The following is a 22057-nucleotide window of genomic DNA, read 5'->3' on the forward strand; positions in this document are numbered from 1 at the left end:
CCTAATTTTAGTAATTTGTTAATCTTTCTTTATTTAGTGAGTCTAGTTAAGGTTTGTCAATTTTGTTGATCTCTTCAAGGGATCAGATTTGATTTTCTTGATTTGCTCTATTATTTTTCTATTCTCTCCTGTATTTATCTCTGCTCACATCTTTATTATTTCCTCCCTTTTGTTTGCTTTGGGTTTAGTTTGTTCTTTTTCCACTTCCCTTAGATGGAAGCTTGGATTATTGATTTGAGACCTTTCTTCTTCTTTAATGCAGGCATTTAAGCTGTAAATTTCTCTGTGAGCATGACTGTCACTGCTTCCCACAAGTTTGGTTATGTGGTGTTTTTGTTTATATTAAAGTATTAATATTTTATAATTTTTCTGTGATTTCTTCCTTGACTTATTCATTGTTTAAGAGTGTTTTTTTCCTTTATCTTCCCTCACCCTTTATGTTTTTTTAAAAAATTTTATTTGTTTTTATTTGGATAATTGCTTTACAATATTGTGTTGGTTTCTGCCGTGTATCAGCATGAATCAGCCATAGGTACACATATGTCCCCTCCCTTTTGAACCTCCCTTCCACCCCCCACTCCATCCAACCCCTCTAGCTTGTCACAGAGCACCAGATTTGAGCTCCCTGCATCATAAGAGTAAGTTGTTTAATTTCCAAAACATTTGGACGTTTTCCAAATATCTTTTTGCTGTTTAGTTTTAAGTTAATTCTGTATGGTTTGCAGTGGTTTATAATTATTGTTTTATGTTGTTATCTTTTAAATCATATAGGAAAAAGGAGTTATAAATAAACAATAGATGAATACAGACTTTTATATTTACATATGCAGTTTCCTTTACTGATATTCTTAATTTCTTCTTGTTGATTTGAATTACGGTCTATTGTCCTTTCATTTCATGCTGAAGGACGCCCTTTAACCTTTCTTCTGGGCAGGGCTGGTGGTAAATAACACTCTCAGCTTTTTGTTTGTCTTGGAATGGCTTACTTTCTCCTTCATTTTGGAAGAATATTTTTGTTGGATATAGAATTTTTGATTGACAGTTCATTTTTTCCCAGCATTTTGGAATATGTCAACTCCAAAATTTCTCTTCAGTTCCTTTTTATGCTTCATATCTATTTATATTTCTCATTTTTGAGGAAGTTATTCTCATGGTTTTCCTTTGGTTTTTTGTACATGGTTTCCTTTAATGTTTTAAAGCACATTTGAAATAATTGATTTAAAGTCATTGTATGATAAATCCAATATCTAGGCTTCCCCAGGAACAGTTCCTATTAATTTCTGTTTTTCTTGTGTATGGGCCATACTTTGTTTTCTTGCATACTTTATAGTTTTTTGTTGAAAAGTGGGTATTTTGAATATTTGTGTGATCACACTCACTTGCTCAGTCTTGTCTGGCTCTTTGCAGCCCTTTGGACTTTAGCCCATCAGGCTCTTCTGTTTATGGGGTTTTTCAGGCAAGAATACCGAAGTGGGTTTGCCATTCCCTTCTCCAGATCTTGAGATCTTCTCACTGAGGAACCAAACTCTCATCTCCTGCATCTCAGATTGATTCTTTACTGCTGAGCTCTCGGGGAATGTTACAGATGACAACTCTAGAACTCAAATGCCCTCCGACTGCAGCCCTCGCGTTTGTTGCTGCCACTCACTGTACTGTAGTAGCTTTTGTTTGCCTAGTGACTTGCTTACATAGCAAGATTCAGGTGCTTTTTCTTGATTAAGATTTTTCCTGGCTACAGTAAACTTTCAGTTAGTTTTCAGAGGTCTGAAAAAGTTGATTCTGACACATTTCCCCAATTTATTCACTGCCTTGTGTAGGCATTGGCCTTTGGGGGACATTTTTGCTAGAATCTCTTGCTGGTACTTTTTTGCTAGAATCTCTTGCTGTACTTTTATTTTCCTAATAATTTTACCAGTAGGCTTTTAATGTTACTGATAATATATCCTCTCATGAATTGAAAATTTTAGAAAATGAAGAGCTCTCCAACCACAGTTAAATATTTCTGTTGTGAGGAAAAGAAGGAGAATACAATAATTGTATTAAAATAAGTTTCAGGATAGAGTGATGACTACATGGATAGAATAGCGCTATAGGTAGATCTTTACCATCTGAGCCACTGGGGAAGCCCATGGATAGGATAGTGTCTGGATTATTTAGGGTTAGGTATGAGAAAATTTAGTTCTGTTAGTATTTATTGGATAGTAACAGAGAGATATCTTGGTTTACTATAGGTGGGGGTGAAAGTAAGTTGACATCATTACATTTGGAATGTGGGGAAGAACTGAACATTTTTTTGTAGTCTTTTTAAAATTGTTATTGAATTAGCAGAATGGTTGAATTCTTGAAGCTTTTAGAGATTGCTGAGTCCTTCAAGTTTGGGAGAATTAACAAAAGTGTTTCCTATGTATGATCACAGTGTACTATGGACTGTAAAATTACCTTTGAACTTTTATGATCAGTGTCAGATGCCTTTTGAATATAATGGCTAAAAGATAAAAGAGGAGGTCATAATTCAGAAACCTCAAAAGACTTGAAATACTTTGAATCTATAAATCTTGTAAAGTTATAAGGCTGAAATGACACTAGACCAATGACTAGGAAGTCACATGAGGTTTCTCTTTTTTTTTGATGACACTCTTGGATCTGCTTGTGTAATAAAGTCTTATCCATCAAATTCTCTAGACCAGAACACTGGAGTATGTAGCTTCTCCCTTCTCCAGGGGATCTTCCCAACCCTGGGATTGAACCCAGTTCTCCTGCACTGTGGGCAGATTCTTTACCAGCTGAACCACAAGGGAAGCCCAACAATACTAGAGTGGGTAGCATATCCCTTCTCCAGCGAATCTTCCCAACACAAGAATCGAACCTGGTCTCCTGCATTGCAGGTGGATTCTCTACCAACTGAGCTATCAGGGAAGCCCTAAAACACAATATTTACTATAAATAATAGTTGAGTCCTTAATGGTTGTCTCCTTGTAATATCTGAGTCCTACAAATGCTTTATCTATTTATTTTTTCTTTTTAATTTATTTTTTTATTGAAGGGTAATTTCTATACAGAATTTTGCTGTTTTCTGTCAAACCTCAACATGAATCAGCTGTAGGTATACATATATCCCCTCCTGTTTGAACCTTCCTCCCATCTCCCTCCCCTTCCCACCCCTCTAGGTTGAAACAGATCCCCTGTTTGAGTTTCCTGAGCCATACAGCAAATTCCTGTTGGCTATCTGTTTTACATATGGTAATATAAGTTTCCATGTTACTCTTTCCATACATCTCACCCTGTCCTCCCCTCTCCCCATGTCCATAAGTCCATTCTGTATGACTGTTTCTCCATTCCTGCCCTGTAAATGCATTCTTCAGTACCTTTTTTTCTAGATTCCATATATGTGCGTTAGAATATGATATTTATCTTTCTTTTTCTGACTCACTTCACTCTGTATAATAGGTTTTCGGTTCATCCACCTCATCAGAACTGATTCAAATGCGTTCCTTTTTATGTCTGAGTAATATTCCATTGTGTATATGTACCAAGACTTCTTTATCCATTCATCTGTCGATGGACATCAAGGTTGCTTCCATGTTCTAGCTATTGTAAATAGTGCTGCAGTGAACAGTGGGATACATGTGTCTTTTTCAGTTTTGGTTTCCTCAGGTTATATGCCTAGGAGTGGGATTGTTGAGTCATAAGGTGGTTTTATTCCTAGTTTTTTCATTCCCACCAAGAGTACAAGAGCATTTCCTTTTCTCCACACCCTCTGCAGCATTTATTGTTTGTAGACTTTTTGATGATGGCCATTCTGACCGGTGTGAGATGATATCTCCTTGTGGTTTTGATTTGCATTTCTCTAATAATGAGCAATGTTGAGCATCTTTTCATGTGTTTGTTAGCCATCTGTATGTCTTCTTTGGAGAAATGGCAGTTTAGGTCTTTTTCCCACTTTTTGATTGGGTTGTTTGTTTTTCTGGCATTGAGTTGTATGAGCTGCTTGTGTATTTTGGAAATTAATCCTTTGTCAGTTGTTTTACTTGCTATTATTTTCTCCCATTCTGAGGGTTGTCTTTTCACCTTGCTTATAGTTTCCTTTGCTGTGTGAAAGCTTTTAAGTTTAATCAGGTCCCACTTGTTTACTTTTGTTTTTATTTCCACTACTCTTGGTGGTGGGTCATAGAGGATCTTGCTTTCACTTATGTCATTGAGTGTTCTGCCTATGTTTTCCTCTAAGAGTTTTATAGTTTCTGGTCTTATATTTAGGTCTTTCATTCGTTTTGAGTTTGTATTTGTGTATGGTGTTAGGAAGTGTTCTAATTTCATTGTTTTACATGTTGCTGTCCAATTTTCTCAGCACCATTTACTGAAGAGGCTGTCTTTGCCCCATTGTATATTCTTGTCTCCTCTGTCAAAAATAAGTTAGCCATAGGTGCATGGGTTCATTTCTGGGCTTTCTATCTTGTTCCATTGGTCTTTATTTCTGTTTTTGTGCCAGTACCATACTGTCTTGATGACTGTAGCTTTGTGGTATAGTCTGAAGTCTGGAAGCTTGATTCCTCCAGCTCCATTCCTCTTTCTCAAGACTGCTTTGGCTATTTGGGGGTCTTTTGTGTTTCCATATGAATTGTGAAATTTTTTGTTCTAGTTCTGTGAAAGTAGCCATTGGTAATTTGATAGGGATTGCATTGAATCTGTAGATTGCATTTGGTAGTATAGTCATTTTCACAATATTGAGTCTTCCTACCCAGGAACATGGACTATCTCTCCATCTGTTTATGTCATCTTTTATTTCTTTCATTAATGTCTTATAATTTTCTGTGTGCAGTTCTTTTGTCTCCTTAGTTAAGTTTATTCCTAGATATTTAATTATTTTTCTTGCAATGGTGACTGGGATTGATTCCTTAATTTCTCTGATTTTTCATTGTTAGTATACAGAAATGCAAGTGATTTCTGTGTATTGATTTTGTGTCCTGCAACTTTGCTAAATTCACTGATGAGCTCTAGTAATTTTCTGATACTATCTTTAGGGTTTTCTATGTACAGTATCATGTCATCTGCAGACAGTGAGAGCTTTACTTTTCTGATCTGGATTCTTTTTATTTCTTTTTCTTCTCTGCTTCCTGTAGCTAGGACTTCAGAACTATGTTGAATAGTAGTGGTGAAAGTGGACACCCTTGTCTTGTTCCTGATCTTAGGGGGAATGCTTTCAGTTTTTCACCATTGAGAATAATGTTTGCTATAGGCTTATCATTTATGGCCTTAAACATGTTGAGGTAGGTTCCTTCTATGCCCATTTTTTGGAGAGTTTTAATCATAAATGGGTGCTGAATTTTGTCAAAGGTTTTTACTGCATCTATTGAAATTATCATATGGTTTTTATCTTTCAGTTTGTTAATATGGTGTATCACATTGATTGATTTCCGTATATTGAAGAATCCTTGCATTTCTGGAATAAACCAAACTTGATCATGGTGTATGTGCTTTTTGATGTGTTGCTGAATCCTGTTTGCTAAAATTTTGTTGAGGATTTTTGCATGTATGTTCATCAGTGATATTGGTCTATAATTTTCTTTTTTTGTGTTGTCTTTGTCTGGTTTTGGTAACAGGGTGATGGTGGCCTCGTAGAATGAGTTTGGGAGTGTTCCTTCCCCTGCAGTGTTTTGAAAGAGTTTTGAAAGGATAGGCTTTAGCTCTTCTCTAAGTATTTGGTAGAATTCTCCTGTGAGGCCATCTGGTCCTGGGCTTTTGTTTTTTGGGAGATTTTTGATCACAGCTTCAATCTCAGTGCTTGTAATTGGGTTGTTCATAATTTCTATTTCTTCCTGGTTCAGTCTTGGAATATTGAACTTATCTAAGAATCTGTCCATTTCTTCCAGGTTATCCATTTTATTGTCATATAGTTGTTCATAATAGTCTCTTATAATCCTTTGTATTTCTGCATTGTCTGTTGTAACCTCTCCTTTTTCATTTCAAATTTTGTTGATTTGATTCTTCTCTCTCTTGTTCTTGTTGAGTCTGGCTAAAGGCTTGTCAATTTTGTTTATCTTCTCAAAGAACTGGCTTTTAGTTTTATTAATCTTTACTATTTCATTTCTTTTTCATTTATTTCTGCTGGGATCTTTATGATTTCTTTCTTTCTACTAATTTTGAGGGTTTTTTTTGGTTCTTGTTTTTCCAGTTGTTGTAGGTGTAAAGTTAGGTTGTCAATTCGATGTTTTTCTTGTTTCTTGAGATAGGATTGTTTTGCTACAAACTTCCCTCTTTGGACTGCTTTTGCTGCATCCCAGAGGTTTTGAGTTGTGTTTTCATTATCATTTGCTTCTAGAAATTTTTTTATTTCCCTTTTAGTTTCTTCAGTAACCTGTTGGTTATTTAGAATTGTGTTGTTTAATCTCCATGTATTTGTGTTTCTTACAGTTTTTTTCCTTGCAACTGACACCTAGTTTCATAGTGTGGTCAGAGAAGATGCTTGATATGATTTAAGTTTTCTTAAATTTACTGAGGTTTGATTTGTGACCCAAGATGTGGTCTATCCTGGAGAATGTCCCATATGCACTTGAGAAGAAGGTGTATTCTTCTGCATTTGGATGGAATGTCCTGAAGATATCAGTGAGATCCATCTCATCTCATGTATCATTTAAGACTTGTGTTTCCTTATTAATTTTCTGTTTTGATGATCTGTCTACTGGTATGAGTGCAGTGTTAAAGTCTCCTTACTATTATTGTGTTACTGTCAATTTCTGCTTTTATGTCTGTTAGTGTTTGTCTTATGTATTGAGGTGCTCCTATGTTGGGTGCATAGATATTTACAATTGTTATGTCTTCCTCTTGGATTGATCCCTTGCTCGTTATGTAGTGTCCTTCCTTGTCTCTTGTAATCTTCTTTATTTTAAGGTCTATTTTGTCTGATATGAGGATTGCTACTCCAGCTTTCTTTTTTTTCCCATTTGCATGGAATATATTTTTCTATCCTCTCACTTTCAGTCTATATGTGTCCTTATGTCTAAAGTGGGTTTCTGTAGACAGCATGTATATAGGTCTTGTTTTTGTATCCATTCAGCCAGTCTGTGTTTTTTGGTTGGAGCATTTAATCCATTTACATTTAAAGTAGTTATTGATACAGATGTTCCTATTGCCACTTTCTTAATTGTTTGATGTTGATTTTGTAGATCTCTTGTGTTTCTTGACTGTATCCATTTAAAATTTGTTGTAAAGCTGGTTTGGTGGTACTGAATTCTCTCTAACTTTTGCTTGTCTGAAAAGCTTTCTATTTCCCCATCAGTTTTGAATGAGATCCTTGCTGGGTACAGTAATCTTGGTTGTAGATTTTTCCCTTTCAGTACTTTAAATACATCCTGCCATTCCCCTCTGGCCTGTGGAGTTTCTGCTGAAAGATCAGCTGTTAAGCATATGGCATTTCCCTTGTATTTAGTTGTTGCTTCTCCCTTGCTACTTTTAATATTCTTTGTTTGTGTTTAGTCTTTGTTAGCTTGATTAGTATGTGTCTTTGTGTGTTTTTCCTTGGGTTTATCCTGTATGGGACTCTTTGTGCCTTTTGGACTTGATTGACTATTTCCTTGTCCATGTTGGGGAAATTTTCAACTATAATCTCTTCAAAAATTTTCTCATACTGTTTCTTTTTCCTTTTCTTCTGGGACCCCTATAATTTGAATGTTGGTGCATTTGATATTGTCCCAGAGGTCTCTGAGACTGTCCTCAGTACTTTTCATTGTTTTTACCTTATTCTGCTCTTCAAAAGTTATTTCCACCATTTTAGACTTCCCTGCTGGCTCAGACGGTAAAGCGTCTGCCTACAATGTGGGAGACCCAGGTTTGATCCCTGGGTAGGGAAGACTCTGGAGAAGGAAATGGCAACCCACTCCAGTTCTCTTGCCTGGAAAATCCCATGGACGGAGGAGCCTGGTAGGCTACAGTCCATGGGGTTCAGAGTCGGACATGACTGAGTGACTTCACTTTCACTTTCTTTCCACTATTTTATCTTCCAGCTTACTGATTCATTCTTCTGCTTCAGATATTCTGCTATTGATTTCTTCTAGAGTATTTTTAACTTCAGTAATTGTGTTGTTTTTATCTGTATGTTTATTGTTTATTTCGTCTAGGTCTTTGTTAATTGATTCTTGCATTTTCTCCATTTTGTTTTCAAGGTTTTTGATCATCTTTGCTGTCATTATTCTGAATTCTTTTTCAGGTGGTTTGCCTATTTCCTCTTCATTTATTTGGAATTCTGTATTTCTAGTTTGTTCCTTCATTAGTGTTGTATTTCTCTGCCTTTTCATTATTTTTTTTTTAAGTTATTGTGTTTGAGGTCTGCTTTTCCCAGGGTTCAAGGTTGAATTCTTTCTTCCTTTTGATTTCTGCCCTCCTAAGGAGCAGCAACTGTGCTTTGTTAGAGCAACTGTAAAGAGATATCCCACGTCCAAGGTAAGAGAAACTCAAGTAAGATGGTAGGTGTTGTGAGAGGGCATCAAAGGGCAGACACTGAAATCATAATCACAGAAAACTAGCCATTCTGATCACTCGGACCATAACCTTGTCTAACTCAATGAAACTAAGCCATGCTATGTGGGGCCACCCAAGACAGATGGGTCATGGTGGAGAGGTCTGACAGAATGTGGTCCACTGGAGAAGGGAATGGCAAACCACTTCAGTATTCTTGCCTTGAGAACCCCATGAAAAGGCATGAAAAGCATGAAAAGGCAAAATGATAGGATACTGAAAGATGAACTCCCCAGGTCGGTAGGTGCCCAATATGCTACTGGAATCAGTGGAGAAATAACTCCAGAAAGAATGAGGGGATGGAGCCAAAGCAAAAACAATACCCATTTGTGCATGTGACTGGTGATAGAAGCAAGGTCTGATGCTGTAAAGAGCAATATTGAATAGGAACCTGGAATGTTAGGTCCATGAATCAAGGTAAATTGGAAGTGGTCAGACGAGATGGCAAGAGTGAATGTTGACATTCTAGGAATCAGAGAACTAAAATGGACAGGAATGGGTGAATTTAACTCAGAGATCATTATATCTACTACTATGGGCAGGAATCCCTTAGAAGAAATGGAGTAGCCATCATGGTCAACAAAAGAGTCCAAAATGCAGTACTTGGATGCAATCTCAAAAATGACAGAATGATCTATGTTCGTTTCCAAGGCAAACCATTCAATATCATGGTAATCCAAGCCTATGCCACAATCAGTAATGCTGAAGAAGCTGAAGTTGAACGGTTCTATGAAGACCTGCAAGACCTTTTAGAACTAACACCCAAGAAAGATGTCCTTTTCAATATAGGGGACTGGAATGCAAAGTAGGAAGTCAAGAAACACCTGGAGTAACAGGCAAATTTGGCCTTGGATTATGGAATGAAGCAGGGCAAAGGCTAATAGAGTTCTGCCAAGAAAACGCACTGGTCATAGCAAACACCCTCTTCCAACAACACAGGAGAAGACTCTACACATGGACATCACCAGATAGTCAACACTGAGATCAGATTGATTAAATTCTTTGCAGCCAAAGATGGAGAATCTCTATACAGTCAGCAAAAACAAGACCGGGAGCTGACTGTGACTCAGATCATGAAGTCTTATTGCCAAATTCAGGCTTAAATTGAAGAAAGTAGGGAAAACCACTTGACCATTCAGGTATGACCTAAATCAAATCCCTTATGACTATACGGTGGAAGTGAGAAATAGATTTAAGGGACTAGATATGATAGAATGCCTGATGAACTATGGACAGAGGTTCGTGACATTGTACAGGAGAGAGGGATCAAGACCATCCCCATGGAAAAGAAATGCAAAAAGGCAAAATGGTTGTCTGAGGAGGTCTTACAAATAGCTGTGAAAAGAAGAGAAGCGAACAGCAAAGGAGAAAAGGAAAGATATTCCCATTTGAATGCAGAGTTCCAAAGAATAGCAAGGAGAGATAAGAAAGCCTTCCTCAGCGATCAGTGCAAAGATATAGAGGAAAACAACAGAATGGGAAAGACTAGAGATCTCTTCAAGAAAATTAGAGATACAAAGGGAACATTTCACAGAAAGATGCGTTCGATAAAGGACAGAAATGGTATGGACCTAACAGAAGCAGAAGATATTAAGAAGAGGTGGAAGGAATACACTGAAGAACTGTACAAAAAAGATCTTCATGACCCAGATGATCACGATGGTGTGATCACTCACCTAGAGCCAGACATCCTGGAATGTGTAGTCAAGTGGCCCTTAGAAAGCATCACTATGAACAAAGCTAGTGGATGTGATGGAATTTCAGTTGAGCTATTTCAGATCCTGAAAGATGATGCTGTGAAAGTGCTACACTCAATATGCCAGCAAATTTGGAAAACTCAGCAGTGGCCACAGGACTGGTAAAGGTCAGTTTTCATTCCAATCCCAAAGAAAGGCAATGCCAAAGAATGCTTCAACTACCGCACAATTGTACTTATCTCACGCTAGTAACGTAATGCTCAAAATTCTCCAAGCCAGGCTTCAGCAATACATGAACCGTGAACTTCCAGATGTTCAAACTGGTTTTAGGAGAGGCAGCGGAACCAGAGATCAAATTGCCAACAACTGCTGGATCATTGAAAAAGCAAGAGAGTTCCAGAAAAACATCTATTTCTGCTTTATTGACTATGCCAAAGCCTTTGACTGTGTGGATCACAATAAACTGTGGAAAATTCTGAAGGAGATGGGAATACCAGACCACCTGACCTGCCTCTTGAGAACCTGTATGCAGGTCAGAAAGCAACAGTTAGAACTGGACATGGAACAACAGACTGGTTCCAAATAGGAAAAGGAGTACGTCAAGGCTGTATATTGTCACCCTGCTTATTTAACTTATATGCAAAGTACATCATAAGAAACGCTGGACTGTAGGAAGCACAAGCTAGAATCAAGATTGCCAGGAGAAATATCAATCACCTCAGATATGCAGATGACATCACCCTATGGCAGAAAGTGAAGAGGAGCTAAAAAGCTTCTTGATGAAAGTGAAAGAGGAGAGTGAAAAAGTTGGCTTAAAGCTCAACCTTCAGAAAACTAAGATTATGGCATCTGGTCCCATCACTTTGTGGGGAATAGATGGGGAAACAGTGGAAGCAATGTCAGACTTTATTTTTTTGGGCTCCAAAATCAGTGCAGATGGTGATTGCAGCCATGAAATTAAAAGACGCTTACTCCTTGGAGGGAAAGTTATGACCAACCTAGACACCATATTAAAAAGCAGAGACGTTACTTCGCCAGCAAAGGTTCGTCTAGTCAAGGCTATGGTTTTTCCAGTGGTCAAGTATGGATGTGAGAGTTGAACTATAAAGAAATCTGAGTGCCAAAGAATTGATGCTTTTGAACTGTGGTGTTGAAGAAGACTCTTGAGAGTCCCTTGGACTGCAAGGAGATCCAACCAGTCCATCCTAAAGGAGATCAGTCCTGGGTGTTCATTGGAAAGACTGATGTTGAAGCTGAAACTCCAATACTTTGGCTTCACTTCATGCGATGAGTTGACTCATTGGAAAAGACCCTGATGCTGGGAGGGATTGGGGGCAGGAGGAGAAGGGGACGACAGAGGATGAGATGGCTGGAGGACATCACCAACTGGATGGACATGAGTTTGAGTAAACTCCGGGAGTTTGTGATAGACAGGGAGGCCTGGCGTGCTGCGATTCATGGGGTCCAAAGAGTCAGACACGACTGAGCGACTGAACTGAACTGAAGGTTGGTCCAGTGGTTTGTGTAAGCTTCAGATAGGGTGAAATTTGGAGTGAATTTTTTGTTTGTTTGTTTGTTTTTCCTCTGGTAGGCAAGGCTGAGTAAGGTGGCAGTCCTGTCTGCTGCTGATTTGGTATTTCTGTTTGTTTGTCCTGTAGATGAGTAGCACAGGGTGCTGCTGGTGGTTGGGTGATGCTGGGCCTTGTATTCTAGTGGCCTCCTTCGTGTGAGTTCTCACTATTTGACACCCCCTAGGGTCAGTTCTCTGAAGTCGAGGGTCTTGGAGTCAGTGCTCCCACTCCAAAGGCTCAGGGCTTGATTTCTGGTCAGGAATAGGGTCCATAAGTGGCTTTTTATGGCATTAAGTGAGATTAAAACAAATATCCAAAAACAAGAAACCAAAGATGAACCCAGACAAATGGCAGTTATAAACTCTGGCAAATAATAATTAAAAGAATGGAATATACACATATACATATATACCCATGAGCAAAGTCTAAACAGTCCAACAAAAATAAGGTACAATAGATTGACCCGGTAAGCGACGGAAACCAAAAATTATATCTACCTGAACAAAACTAAGTGAAGCACAAACTGGAAAACAAAACTAAAACAAGGTGACAACTGGGGAGTAAAGCAATGAAAATAAAATTAACAAATGTGTTGAGAGGAAAGGAAAGAAAGAAAAGAAAGAATAGATATACAAAGTTAAATAGAGGTAGATGAAGAAGGTTTATATACATTAAAGTTTAACTGCAAGGGGAGAAGAACAGTAGGAAAAGCAAACAAAGGAATAAATCTAGAAAAAATAATAGGTTTAAAACACTAAAATTAAAAAAGAGAAAAGAAAGAAAAAACAAAAAAAGGAAAACTCCCCAGAACTGCAAAAGCCCAACGTAGAGGCAGGGTTTATAACAACAATAAAAAATGTGACTGAGAGAAAAAGAAAAAAAAAAAAGCTCAAAAGTTAATTACATTTCATAGTGCCATTAAAATCTACAGCTACAACAGAGGGGGATAAAAAGGAGAAAAAAGAAAAAATTCCAAAATAATCTACAGAAGAAGTCAAAACATAAGGATAATAAATGTCTTTCTTGAGTCACTGCTGTCAGAGCCCTTTCCCTCGCTGGGAGTCACAGTCCACCTCACCTCCTAGGATGCCCTCCAACACTGTGCTGATCTCTGGACCTGCTGTGAGGGCAGCTCAGATTCTAACCTGCTCCTACTCCTCTTGTTCTTGCCTCCAATGTCCACAGCTATCGGAACCAGTGCATTTTCTTTTTTGTGGGCGCTCTCAATGACCTTTTATATGTTCCATAGACACAGAGTCTGCCTAGTTGATCATGTGGATTTAATCTGCAGCTTGTACAGCTGGTGGGAAGGTTTTGAGTCTTCTCCCTTAGTCACACTGCCTCTGGGTTTCAGTTGTGGTTTTATTTCCACCTCTGCATGTGGGTCGTCCACTGGGGTTTGCTCCTGTGACTGCCCTGGAGGACCTGGGTTTGCCCCTGTGAGGGCCAGGTGTGGAGGTGGTGCAGCGGCTTCGGTCGCAGGGGTTCTGGCAGCACCAGGTACTCAGGGGAGTTGGCAGCTAGGGCAGCAGGAAATACAGTGCTCTAGAAGGGTATGGCCACCAGTATTGGCCAACATGCTCCAGTATTCTTGCCTGGAGAGCCTGCCTCCCTGACAGAGAAGCCTGATGGTCCATAGGGTTCCAGTGAGTCAGACACTACCGAAGTGACCCTGTGCGCATAGATGCAAGACCTTTTTCTGCCTGTGGCAGCTCTGCCCCAGTGAGAGTTGAGTGTGAAGGTGGCACAGCTGCTGGGCTTACGGGGACCTTGGCGGTGCCAAGTGTGCAGGGACACAGACTGCCCCTGCCGCAGGAGTTGTGGCCCTTTCAGAGTCTTTCTTTGAGCTTCTTGTGGCTGGCAGTCAAAAGGCCTCTTTGACTGGTCTTTCTCTGTAGCTCTGCCCGTTCAGGCCCTTAGAGGGCTCCCTTGCCTGGGATCTTTCTCTGTTGTTCCACGCGTCAGGCACATAGAGGGCCCCCCCTGGCTGGGGTGCTACTCTGTAGATTGGTGCATGAGTCACTTAAAGGAGCACCCTGGCGCGGGGGTCCTACTCTAGTTCAGTGCGTCAGGCATTTGATGGGCCAGCCTCTCTATTGTTCAGCTGCCAATGCTGCTGTGTGGGGAGAGAGGCTATGGTGATGGCTCCACCCCCTACACGTGACTCAGCAGCATCACCTTGCTTCCGTGGCTACCTAGCTTTTCTCCATAGGCATTTCCCACCACAGTCTCCTCCTTCACATCCCCTTGATCTGTCTCTCCACAGTCAACAGCAGCCCTCGCCTGCTCTGGGATTGCTCCACAATCCCTAAACTCCAGCTCCCAGCTGTTGCACCTTCCAGGGGATCTACATCTCTGTATATATGGCTGCATCAAGGATTGTCTGATTCTCATTCCACTTAGGCTGCCAAAGATCAGCTGTTTCCCTCTCCGCCTTAAATGTTTCTCCTCTGACTCAGACAGTTGCCCTGATGTGGGGATCGGACCCCTGCTTCAGTTCCCCTACCCACTGAGGGCACGTCCTGTTTTTCCCCCTAGTTCCTTCGTCCTACCGAGTTTTGCATGCGTCTATATATTCTTTTCTGCTGGTCAGGTACTCCTGCCTGCTCTCAGCTGGTGTTCTGCATGCACTTCTATGTCTGAAGGTGTATCCTGATGTATCCATGCAGACAGATTTACTCCACATCCACCTATTCCTCCACCATCTTGTTCTCCCCCCTACAAATGCTTTTTGAATGTATATTATGGGCCAGAAACTGTACTAGCCTTTGGGGAAACAAACAGACACACAAATAACAATCACAACAACATATATATGTGTATATATCTCATTGTTTCTTTCTTCAAGGTACAGTGTAATTCCAGTATACTGTGGTAAATATGTACCCATAAGATGCAGTTCCACATCCATTTAGATAGTTATTCCTCTATGAAACATGCTTAGAAAACCCAAGGGTTGCCTGGAAATTTCTTAGAAGAAAATTGAAGCTTGGATGGGGCTTTGAAGTGTGAGGAAAGATGAGAAAGGCATTTCAGCAGAGAAAGTAGCATGTGCAGGTGCATGGAAGCATGAATGGCCAGATGGCCTCAGTGCAGCATTAAGTGCAAGGAGGGTGCAGGAGATGAGGTTGCATGAGACAGGTGGCAGCCAGGTAATGGAATAACTTTTTTTTTTTTTGTCATTTTTAAGACACTTCGATCTTTATTATGGAGCAGGAAGACTAAACTAAGGTTTAAGATAAGGAATGATGTGGTCAGATTTCCTTACTAAATTGGGGCTTTGGGAGGCACATTTGCAGACCATAAATAGTGAATAATGAAGTTGGTAATGAAATAATGAAGAACCTTGAGTTTGTAGGCTAGATGAGTACTGGTGAAGATTTGAGACTAGATAATGATGATCAGTGGTGTCAGAAGAAAGGATATGAAGTTTATTTAGGAAAAATGGGAACGTGAAAGGCAAGGAAGGGTGGTTCCCAAGATGGGCAGTATGGTTAACTAATGTTGGGAAAACAAAAAGAGGAACAGGCTTTTTTTGCCCCCGCCCCTTTTTTTGTTAGTGAAGAAAAGGGAGACAATGATGAATTTTGTTTTAGAAATACTGAGTTTAAGGTATTGTGGAGTGAGTGATCAGCAGAATATGAGACTAGACCTCAGGGGAAAAGGCAGAGCTAAAGATAAAGGTTTGAGATTGATTAACATAATTCTTCTGGCAAATAAAGAAGGTGGTATAGCAATTGACAGGAGAAACAAGACATTATGGATAAATGGGAAGGCTAGGACATACATTTTGAGAGATTAATTATGCCACTGGAGTTTGAAGTCTTTGAGGGATGGAGTTCTGTCTCCTTAATTTTTATATGCTCAGCATCTATCATAGTGCTTGATATCCAGTAGGCGCTTGATGAATGTTTGTTGAATGAGTCAAACTTTTTTTTAGCATTACCCAGTCTCTGAACACAACTAAAACTATCTCCAGATTCCAGTGGAAGTCTTGCTTATATTGTCTTCATTTTTTATCTATTAATTATTTTTTTAAATTGTTTTATTTAGTTTGACTGTGCTGGGTGTTAGTTGTGGCACAAGGGGTCTAGTTCCCTGACCAAGGATGGAACCTGGGTTTCCTGCATTAGGAGCATAGAGTCTTAATTGCTGGACCACCAGGGAAGTCCCATGTCTTCATTTTTTGATTGCTGAAAATAGCATGTGTATTTACTTTGCATAATCAAGATCTAGAGGAGAAAGCCTCGATTCAATGATAAAAATGTCTCTAGGAAAGAGAGATACACTGGCAACAAATTTTATAGGTAGCAACTAATTTGATTCCTATGAAGTGGAAAGATGATAACTTTTATTGTTAGGAAAAATTTTAGAGTAGAATTGAGTCAAAGAGAATGTGACAGGTGAGGATTCTGAGTGGCCACATCTTTACATGTGATTCTTACCTTAAAAATGTGAATGAGAATATTTGGTAATACGCAGTTAATTTTGCTTTTTAATTTTCAGATCATTTATATGGAAGACAAAGACCACAGAATAATTTTTAATTAATAAAGCTGACAGTTATTTTAAAGTTGAAACATGATCATATGCCTCTCATAACCCAGCTTTAAGTGACTTATTAATGACTCTCTGAATGTTGCTTACCATACTTACGATGGTTGAGCCTATTTCCATTCTTGGTTTCCTGATCCTGATTCTGAAGATTAGCTGTGCAGGACATGCAGGCGTTAGCACAGCTGGTTCGCTGATGACAGCTCTGCCCGTATCGCTGTCTTGTGTGTCGTCATTCATGTTGTTCAGTGTCATTCTGACCTAGCCAAGCTAAGAACGGTACTTCAGCTCAAGAGGGATTTAAAAACCTTGACAAACTAAAGATAAGCATGTCCACGTGCTTACCAATTTTTAGCTCAAACACATCTAAATAATTTCAGTGAGTATCTGTCTTTACCCTTTGGAATAATTTGCCCTAAGGAAGAAAATATCTTTGTGTGGAGAACTCTAACAATTCATAAATACATCTTTCTGTACTCGAGTATGCGTTATCTGTTTGTTTAAATAGATCAAGTTCACAGTAATCTATCTGCAAGGAGCAGTCTATGGTATACAACCTACGCCACAGATTTATCATCCTGCCTCATGCCTTTATACGATGTCTGTGATTATATCATCCTATTTTCCAGGTTGATAATTTGATTTGAGGGTTCAGTTTTTCAGATCCTTAATTGGGATGTAGCCAGCTTGATAATTTGATTCAAGAGATCAGTTTTCTAGCTCCATAATTGGGATGGAACAATAAAGTGTGGGGTGGTTGTGGTCGTGGTAGATTTTGCCCCCTTTTTTTTTTTTTTTTTTTTGGTGACAGCAGAGAGTTCTGGCTCTGCTCCGGAGTCGGAGGTTAAATTAAATAACCTGCAGCAAAAGCAGGCTGGTTTCTCACTTCTTCTTTTCAGAGGAGGAGTTTCTGTGCTTGCTGCAGTGCCAGTGGAGTGCCTGCTTCTGCTGCATAGGCCAGAGTCTCCGGCCCATAGGTGCGGAGCGCAGCGGGAGCTCTTGCACAGGCCTTGGGACCTTGTAGTTTGGGGTCTTCCGAGTGCGATTATGGCCATTGTATAAGGAAGATTGCTCACAGGTACCTGTCTCTCAGTACGATAATTTTGTGTGTGTGTGTGTTGAAGGGTCAGGGAGAAAATACATGAATGAATGAAAAATGCGCGCAGGTCCACTGAAACTACTGAGGAAAATCAGGGTGTTTCGATAACAATCTTCACTGCTGACCACAGAACTACTTTTATGACACGTATTTTTGCTAGGCTTGCCAGACAAGGGACAAAGAGAAGGAAAAATAAAATAGTGTTTATTTTTAGGTAGGGAAATGGAACTAGTAACAAGATCGTGAGCAATTTGCTTGTCTGTTAACTGTCATTGTAGATACTCAGAGGCGCTGTTATGTGTGGCTAGGAGCCCGGGACACAGTTTCCTCATATTAGGGATGGCAGGAACTCTTTCACAAGATGGATGGCAGAATGCCGTGTGATAGTGTGCAGAGTGCTTTGAAAAGTATGAAGTACTTTAGGAGTGCTAGCGGTATTGTTACTAATAAGAGTAGTACCACACTCTATCCATTTCATGAACTAACTAGTTAAGGAAAAGGTAAAAGAGGGAAATATCCATTTAGTTATCACTGTCGAACTTGTGAATGTCATTTCTGCTGCGATGATGTGCTTTAATCCCTGCTTCTGTCACTAGACACATACCATGTTTTTTGGTTATCCTCTCTTTCCTACTACCTCGTAGAATTTGTGAGTTTGAAATGACGTTCATATTTGATCACATGCTCACTGAGAACCTCTGTGTGTATAGGGTCTTTCTGTTGCTAGTGTTATTATAGAGCATGTGGTCCATACTGGTGAATTCCCTTCTCTCTCTCTTTACAAATGATCTCCAGTATGCCTGTGCTACTTGTTTAACCAAATTTTCTGTAGTTTAGTTATTAGAGTGATGATCAGTTGTTGTGCCAGGAAAGTTAGACCCAGGCAAGTTATCTATCAGACTATGTAAAACTTGAAAGAAGCAGCCAGAAAGTATCTGTGAGATGGCATCCTATATGTTAGTGGTGTAAGGTTTACTCACTAGAAATTGTTCATACATCCTCTGGTGAGATGTGGTCATTAAAATTTTTTTCATATTGGTGAAAAATGTAGTCTTTCTTGCTATATCTCTGAGGCAGGGGAATGGCCAACATTTTCTGTAGAGGGCCAGATAGTAAATATTTTAGGCTTTGTGGACCATATGGTTTCTGTCTCAACTATTCAACTCTGTCCTCTTAGCTGGAAAGCAGCCAAAGACAATAGCTAAGTGAGTGGGTGTGGCTGTGTTCCAATAAAACTTTATTTACAGTAACAGGCGGTGGTCTGGATTCAGTCCTTGGGCTGTAGCATGCCAACTGCACTCTGCTCTCTAGTGCATAAGTTGAAAAAGAATACATAGGCTGCTCTGGTGTATAGGATGAAACATAGCATAAAGAGAAAAGGGAAAGTGATGAAGAATCAATGGAAGTGAAAGGAAGTATAGAGGAGGAAGTAGGAAAATGGAAGGTGGGGAATGGAGGCATAGTACGACGTGAACACAGGATGGTCAGAGTGGAAGTTGTGGGAAATATTGTTGAGATCTGTGTTATGATGGGAATCTCTCTGGTAAGGTTTATTTTGAAGTGTTGGAGGCCATAATGGATTGGAACAAATGAAATTTTAGGCAGGCCTGATTATCATTTACTTTTCCCAGGCATTCAGGATTCGTTGTATACATCTTCTTACACGTGTTCTCAAAAGTATCTGAGTTTTTTTACACTCTCCGACATAAATCACAGCAGGATCCTCTATGACCCACATCCCAGAATTTCAGAAATAAAAGCAAAAATAAACAAATGGGACCTAATGAAACTTAAAAGCTTTTGCACAACAAAGGAAACTATAAGCAAGGTGAAAAGACAGCCCTCAGATTGGGAGAAAATAATAGCAAACGAAGCAACAGACAAAGGATTAATCTCAAAAATATACAAGCAACTCCTCCAGCTCAACTCCAGAAAAATAAATGACCCAATCAAAAAATGGGCCAAAGAACTCAACAGACATTTCTCCAAGGAAGACATACAGATGGCTAACAAACACATGAAAAGATGCTCAACATCACTCATTATCAGAGAAATGCAAATCAAAACCACAATGAGGTACCATTATACGCCAGTCAGGATGGCTGCTATCCAAAAGTCTACAAGCAATAAATGCTGGAGAGGGTGTGGAGAAAAGGGAACCCTCTTACACTGTTGGTGGGAATGCAAATTAGTACAGCCACTATGGAAAGCAGTGTGGAGATTTCTCAAAAAGCTGGAAATAGAACTGCCATATGACCCAGCAATCCCACTTCTGGGCATACACACCAAGGAAACCAGATCTGAAAGAGACACATGCACCCCAATGTTCATCGCAGCACTGTTTATAATAGCCAGGACATGGAAGCAACCCAGATGCCCATCAGCAGACGAATGGATGAGGAAGCTGTGGTACATATACACCATGGAATATTACTCAGCCATTAAAAAGAATTCATTTGAATCCGTTCTAGTGAGATGGATGAAACTGGAGCCCATTATACAGAGCGAAGTAAGCCAGAAAGATAAAGACCATTACAGTATACTAACACATATATATGGACTTTAGAAAGATGGTAACGATAACCCTATATGCAAAACAGAAAAAGAGACTCAGATGTATGGAACAGACTTGTGGACTCTGGGAGAAGGCGAGGGTGGGATGTTTCAGGAGAACAGCATTGAAACATGTATATTATCTAGGGTGAAACGGATAACCAGCTCAGGTTGGGTACATGAGACAAGTGCTCGGGCCTGGTGCACTGGGAAGACCCAGAGGGATCGGGTGGAGAGGGAGGTGGGAGGGGGGACTGGGATGGGGAGTACATGTAAATCCATGGCTAATTCATATCAATGTATAACAAAAACTACTACTGTAATGATGTAAAGTAATTAGCCTCCAACTAATAAAAATTAAAAAAAATAAATAAAAAGACAGGAGATACAAAAAAAAAAAAAAAAGTATCTGAGTTTTTCATCAACGACCCTTACTGCTTTTTCTTGGGTATCCTATTGGTAAAAATGCAACTAGTACCATATTTCATGAATTTTTTAAAATAGCTGGAACATGGGGTGCAAAAGTCTTTATAGTTGTGTGTGATAAAAGATGCAGTTTCTTATTTTGAGAATTGAATGTTTTTCTAAAAATGACTAGTTTAATTTTATAGTTGATGTTTCTAGCAGAAATAGTTTTTTGCGTGTTAGTAGGAGTACAGAAAATTAAGAAAGATTGGCTTGTGAGAAAAGGCTAATCAGAGGAATAAAAACAGTGCAGTATAGATCTTAAGAATTACTTAAATCTGGAACTAAATTATTACAATAAAATAAATATTTCTTAACAGTGTTTTGAACTTGTTAAGTTTCATTTATTTTTGTTATTTGCCTGTTTCTCTTGTTTCTTGTGGCATATCTATGAGAAATGTCTGCTTTCTGAAAGTATGTAATAAGAAAGGGAGAAAGTAAACTACATTTTCTAAAAATCAAAATTTTAGAATGGAGTAATATGGGTGTGCTTTCATTTAGTCTGTGAAAATATAAAATTATGCAATTTTTATAGGAAATTATAAAAGCATATACAATTTTGCAATTGAGATTTATACTGTGAAATTCTTTGAAAATATTTATTTTATGTTAAAATGAAGTATTAGTCATTTTAAAGTAGAAAAATATTATATAAATGTTACTCATATCTAGAAATAAACCAGAGTAAAAAGAATATAGAATCTAATTATAGGATAAATAATGATATACTGTAGCAGAATTAAAGGCTGGCTTTTGAAATTATGATTTCCAATTAATTTGAAATTATAATTTAATCCATAGACAGGTGATGATGGTTGTTCTAATCCCAATTCACACTAAAGTCTTTATTTTAAAAGATGAACCTACTTTTCCTAGTAGGATGAGAAACAATTTTATTGTTTCAATATTGTTACTTCAAAATTTTTTTTGACAGTAAAGAAATTTACTTTAAATTCTCATTTTTGAAAGGGACCATTTTGTTTCCAGTGGACAGTATTTCCTAAAGAAATCCTGCTTCTGTCTTTTCTGCTCTTAGTCACTTTGTTCTCAGCCTGTGTATTCGGTTTTTCTCATGAACAAATTTAGTGCAATAAGGTGAGTCTTTTTACTTACTCTTCTGTGTTGAACTGTTTCCTGTTTGTTCTCATTCACACACTGATATTCAGACTTGCCTTTTGCATTCTTTCTGAGCCATTCCCCTCTCGCCTCCTCTAGTTTTGCTGTTCGAGGTCATCGTTCCTTCCTGCTCTTTGCTGCACCATTAGATTTTCACTAGTCCTAGTGGCACTGTTTTGTATTCTTTCAACATGATGCATTCACTCCCTTTATCCATTAAAATAAAAGAATTCCTGGTCAATCCTTTATCAAGACTTAAAAAAAAACTTTTTCTTGAAATACTTGCTGAACATTTTAGTTTGCCTATTTTCAAAGTTTTGATTTAATATAAAAGTGGGGAAAAAACTCTTAAATTTTAGTAGAAATATTTGTGATGTTATGTCTGTTATATATCATGGGCACTGTCTCTTTGTGGCACCGCCAACATCCAACAGATAATTTATAATTAAATGAGAGTATTAACACTTGCGTGCTATTCAAATAATGTTGTAATT

At 38.8% G+C, this 22057-nt stretch overlaps 1 protein-coding gene and 1 non-coding gene across 9 annotated transcripts in view; both read left to right on the plus strand.

The window, feature by feature from the left end:
* Nucleotides 1–22057, plus strand: part of CCDC171 (coiled-coil domain containing 171) — a 327536-nt gene that overhangs the window by 205793 nt on the left and 99686 nt on the right. The gene's annotated exons all lie outside the window — the stretch shown is intronic.
* On the plus strand, nucleotides 7772–7843 carry TRNAC-ACA (transfer RNA cysteine (anticodon ACA)). Its single transcript has one exon. It is a non-coding gene; the product is annotated as a tRNA-Cys (tRNA).

Source organism: Odocoileus virginianus, chromosome 18 (genome assembly GCF_023699985.2).
Source record: "Odocoileus virginianus isolate 20LAN1187 ecotype Illinois chromosome 18, Ovbor_1.2, whole genome shotgun sequence".
Taxonomy (NCBI): domain Eukaryota; kingdom Metazoa; phylum Chordata; class Mammalia; order Artiodactyla; family Cervidae; genus Odocoileus; species Odocoileus virginianus.